The sequence below is a fragment of the Pseudopodoces humilis genome, chromosome 20 (genome assembly GCF_049639895.1).
Source record: "Pseudopodoces humilis isolate 2021_Gansu_Grassland_sample_001 chromosome 20, ASM4963989v1, whole genome shotgun sequence".
Lineage (NCBI taxonomy): Eukaryota > Metazoa > Chordata > Aves > Passeriformes > Paridae > Pseudopodoces > Pseudopodoces humilis.
In genome coordinates this window covers 166,201-172,200 of record NC_142219.1, presented here as the reverse complement: position 1 = coordinate 172,200, position 6,000 = coordinate 166,201, and positions in this window count along the sequence as shown.

The following is a 6,000-nucleotide window of genomic DNA, read 5'->3' as shown; positions in this document are numbered from 1 at the left end:
GCAGTAAGTATTAAATATTAAATTTTATGTTCATACCAATATTAGGATTCATAGCATTTTTACTCTAATACTGATTGCCTTCATATCCAAAAAATTAGTAACTTAATATTAAACTCACACAACCATAGCAATGAAAATTAGAGGGAATACTGTATTATTCTGTGTCCTGGCACAGTTACTCAGGCTGTCACTGAGTTACACGAAGGGAACTTTTAGCAATTGGCTCAAGAAATGTGTCAATATTTAAACTGAAAAGAACACAAAATGTAAAACGAAGGGTTAGGAGTTCTCGCTGAACACAGGAGCCAGAAGATTTTGATTTATAGCCCATTTCCTTTGGTAGACATTAGATACTTGTGAGCTTGAGGAAAGAAAGGTATCTAAACCCAAGTGGAAATAAGCTGCATGCAGCTCCAGCCTGGAGCTGTATCTATTATTTCCAGTGCTACCTCCAATAACTGGCAGCGCACTCCTCACGTGCCAGCACAGCCAGCACCAGGCTGCTGCACACAAAACTGGGGCTCAGCCAAGAACCACAACACTGCTGGGTGACAGAAATGTATTTAACAAAACATTGCCCGCAAGCAAATTACCTTCCTCAGTATTTGTGTATCAATCAAACTACACAGGCTGAAAAGAAAATGATACTTGCCATAATTCCACGTGCCAATTCAGCACAGGAATTAAGGGAGAAGAGAGGCCAAAGCTTCAGTCACATGTTCCTGTTGATAGAAAACAAAGTCTGCCCAGAGTCTCAGCCTTTCAAGGGGGAAAGCCCTGGGGCTGTCTGAGCCAGGTGAGGGCGATTGCTGCTGCTGCTCTTAGGGAAAGGTGGGAAGAGGAGGAGGCAGTGCCTTCCCTGGGGAATCCAGAAAGAAGCGGTGCTAAACCTCCCCAGTGCCACCCTTTCCATGCCCTGAGCCCAGAGATTCCCCAGCCCTGCAGCTCAGAGTGCCAGCCCTGCAAAACCTCCACGGCTGTTTGCAAGCACTGCAGGGTATCGTGGATCACAGGAAGTGACCAGAGTGATTTCTTGCAATTTGCTCAGGGAAAGGCTGAGGCCACGCATTCCAAAAACCAATAAAGTTTGAAGTAAGACATAATATGCTGTAATATGTGCAATCCACACAATATTGCACTTGATTAAAAGTGTGGCTCCTCTTTTCTGGGAAGCCTTCTTGCATACATCATTTGTATTATCACACCAGACATTCAGACTCTTCTGATTTTTTGGGTTTTGTTGAGACTTTTTTTTTTTTTAAATTGTTTTGGGGCTGTTCTTTTTCTGACAGAGTTTCTCTCCCCCAAATATAAATCCTGAAAAGAGTATCAAGCACCAAATGCAGCTGAATCTGCTGAATCATGACAAAGCATATTTACTAAATAGATAAAAACACCCTTCGCACAATAATATACTGATGAAGTGGTAAATAAATAAGCAGTGCAATTTACTGGTTTCCTCTGTGTGCAATATATGAGGCCATAACTGCTTTGCTAAACTAACTGTGTCCTCCTAGAAAGATTTCCAATATCAATTACATCACTGACTGCATTGCTACTAAATAGAGTTCCCTGTTGTGTTTCCTTGATTATATGTAAATATTTCCTAAATTAGACATGTTTCAAGCTCCATTTAAAATTTAGTACAATTGGATATTGTGTCAAAATCGTGCAAGGTAGAACATGATTACAAGGACCAACAGTCTAAGATTTATACCTTTTACTTTCAAATGAAGGGAAAATAATTTATTCCAGATAAAGTCATTTAACAAAAATGCATTAGATACTTTGGGTTTATGCTATAAAAATTATGCCAGTTTTCTAAGCTATTAAAAAATAAATCTGAAGTTTAGCTCATGTGAGTCCCTAAAGCCTCAGACACAGTTCCAACAATAAATTAAGAACTTTAAAGTGTGATGTATAGGAAGATGTTTTCCCATTACTCAATAAATTAAGCTGTTCAGTTGACAGGAATTTCATATGTAAAATAATGATACACAGAGGAATACATTAATAATACCCTGAAGTTATTAACTGCCCACCTCAAAATCTCTGGATTATTTTAAAGATACAAAACTCTCATCTTGATGCATTTTACTGTATTAGAATTCTGTCTTAATCATCTTTTCAGAGTGCTGAGAGTCCCCAGAGAAGTGCTGGGAGAGTACTAGAGAGTACTGGAACAATGGTTGCCAGTTCACAACTGAGATGCTTCTGCTTAACATACTAAAAAAGAAATAAGAAGCTTCAATTAATGCAAGATTTATTTTCTTTCTATGAAAAGGTGTTTCTAATCTATCTCTATCTATCTCTCTATCTCCTCAGAACTTAATGGTCAATTGTATTTTATCATCCGTTAACTTTATTCAGATTTCTCTGCTAATATGGAAGCGTCTCACAATGTTATTACTTCCTCAAAATAAGAAAGCCAGGGGGAAAAAAAAATCATTGGTTTTCCCCACATCCTGAAGGGTTTGGAAGATAAGCATGTGCTAAGAAGTTTACTTAAACTTTAATACATCCTTTAAAATTTTACACCTTATGCCGCAGGAAATATAAATCAGAGTTTTAACACAGCAAAGTCTCATTGTCAGCCATCTAAAGATGCCAAGTAAGCAGAAAACATCTCAGGCTCTGGGGAAATTCTTGATGTTAATATGAGGAAATCCAAAATGAAATTCACCTTTAGAGGAATACCAAAAGAATGCTAAAAATAGTTTTTGGATACTGATGGTCTTCTCAATGAACACTGACATTTTCATAAATCCTTTTAGATATGTTAAGACCATACTCAAACAAAGGGAATAAAATTGTAACTGCAACATTTGCTAGTCATCTCACCCATGTTTTCCAGTGTGACATCTACTTTGCATTTTATACAATTAGCAATTTGTTTTCTAATCCAATTGGAGACAACTTTTATATAAATGTTGAATGGGGCTAACTAAATTCTGAATTAAATGTCATCTTTCTGGTGAAAAGCTTCCATTTTGAAATGCTCAAATTTTTCTGAGACAGAAATATGGTGAGCAGTACAGTCCAGGTTTTGTTTTTTTAAGGAATATTTTTTTATTCTTCAACAGGCCTGAAAATAAATTATAAATACACAGGAGTTTGTGTCTGTGGACATGTACTTAAAAAACCTCATGGAATATTTCTTGTTTAAAACTGAGATTGACTGAAGACGATCCCATTGCACTCATTCCTCAACAGTTCAGCTTCATGATGGAATTGCTAAAAGCCAAGGAATTCTGTCTGTCCTCTGAGTCAGAGGTTCTGGATCAGGAAACGCAGCATCAGCAGTAGGACCAAGGAGCTGCTCGGTCTGAACACGGATCGCTCAGGACACAAAGGGCAAAGCAAGGTCTCAGCTGCTGCCAAGGAGCAAAAAGCAGCTCCTCAGTCCTGAAAAGGCTCCCAGGGTCAGGTCAGGGTCCCAAGCCCCAGCAGAAGGAGCACAGCCCCAGCACCTCACGAGAAGGGGACGGCACCCCGGGAATGCCAGAGAGCAGCCAAGCAGAGGATTCCTCCTTCCCTCGTCCATTCCCAGGGCTGCGCACTCAGCCCCGCCGCTCCTGTCCCACAAGAACAACGCAGGTAACTCCTGCAGGTAATTCAGCTTCTCCTTCATGGACCTTGCTTTTTCCAGAACAGACCTGACACACTGAAATTTCATTTCTGGAAGTGCCATGTGACACATCAAGGGGACACTTCAAAAATCGTATCAGACTGAGAGATTTGGTGTTTTTAGGGATAAAATGCCTTTTATTGGAGTGTCACTGAAGACTAGAGGGCTTTTTTTACAAACATCTTTGTAATAAAAGCCTGTGCAACCTACCTGAGGGTGCCAGGTGCACCGACACATTGAGCAGCTTGGGCATAATTAAACCCCCTGGTGCTCCCCTGCTGCTCCTTGCCATCAGCAGCTGCTTGTTTTCTTTCTGGAATAGAACCACACGAGCTGATGGCTCCAGGAGCAGAGAGCTCTTTGACAACATCTCATCACTGACTTTCCATCTGAAAAACGTGAAAATGCCAAACCCCACTTCAGAGAAAGCTGAAGAAGAACAGCACTGCCTGAAAATGATGATCAGAAAACACTGGTACTGGCAATCCCAGGCATCTCTCAATATTCAAGAAATGATATTATTGAAAGTTTTCTTTTCTGCAAAAAGCATAGGAAACCACAAATATTTTCAAATTCAGATCATGAATTGCAACTATTTTAACTATTCCTCTTGTAGAAAGATATCTTTTTTCTGTTGAAAGATCAATACAGAAACCTTTCTGGAATTTCAACATACTACAAAGCTGTATAAAAATCTCTTTCACATTGCTCATTTGAAGTTTCTGATTCACCACTCTGCTTATCCATAAGAGTTCACATTTTTAGAGATTTCACATCCCCAATTTTTAGAATTGCTCTTCCCTTTACAAGGAAGTTTTGGGCTGCAATGAGATCTCCTGTCTGTCTTCTCTTCCCCACACTGAACAGACCAAATGAGCTCAGTCATTCCCCACATGAATTTGCCTCCAGACCCTTCACAATTCCTGTGGCATTGTAGAAACCTACCAGAATTATTTCTTCTTTTTTTTTTTTTCTAGATTTCAGAATTTTACCAAATAACTATTCCTTCAATTCAAAATATTGAATTTAGTGTATAATTTCTTGACTTTTTGACTCAGTCTCAATAAAACACATCTAACTCATACTTGCAGGTGTGACAGGGGCAGATACACTAATATCACCTTACCATAATTTGACTTTTCCAGCACTGCCTATCCCAAACTTGATCACTAGCCTCAGTTACAACCTTTTTATAAAGAGTTATTCTCAAAAATCCCCCAAACAACCCAAAGCCCCAAATAACCCACAATCAGACCCAAACTAGCAATAGAACAAACCAACCAACAAAAACCAACTCCAAAAATACCAAACCAAAAGAAACCCAAACAAACAAAAACCCCCACAAAACAACAAAAAAACCCGAACAAAACAAGCAAAAACCCAAACAAACAAACAAAACAAACAAGCAAATAAAAAACCCACTTGAGATCAGCCCTTTTTAATACCAAGACCTCTTGGACATCCAAGGATCACTAAAATGAAGCTGAGGACTAGACCACCAGCTTTCTGTTTCACTTGACCCTTTGCTGTTTGAGATTTCTCTTGCTGGCTCTTCTCCTCATCTGTACCCTGTAAATTAATTTGATGTTCTGATTGAATTCTCATTAGCCTTGACAGGACTATTCCTTATTGTTGGCATTTGGGTCAGGCAGTGTTTGTCACTCCCTTTATGTCACCTTCTGGAATGATTTCTTTCTTTGGACATTTAAAATACATGGTACCTCCTGTTTGTCATGCTTAAAGGCCAAAAATCTTAGATTGACCTAATCTTAGATCAGCAAGAAATGAGGAATTGCGTGTCAAAAGTGATATGCATCTCACTGCTATAAAGAGAAGAAACTGAAATAGCAAATAAAGCTAACAAGAAGTGACAATGTAGGATATTTCTGTGTCTAAACAAACAGCTGGCTTCTGTACAGGAGTATATATTGGTGGTCCTCAAATAAGTACTGGGAATTTATTAGGCAAATAAATTAAGGAGATTTCATGCAACAACAGAAAATGGCATGTCATTGTTCTGAAGAGTTTCCTGGAGTGAAAAGAAGCAGCGATTTTTTTATGCATGGAGAGGATGGTATGCAGTAGGATTTCTTTATACATTGAATATTGTTGCTGTCTTATCTGGCTTTCTGTAGCTTGTACATCTGTTTTCTGATACACATCTGGAATTGCATCTTGCAGCAGACAGCTAACTGACAGTAGAGATGTGCTATTTCCTGATTGTAGATATTCTCACAAAAATGATACCGAGATGGGACAAGTACATGTTTTTACAGACTGAAATTGTTACCTAGACCACTTTCTTCCACAATTATAATTTATCATTGCTTTCTCACAGCACTATGGTAAGAAGGATGACAACAAATGAAAGA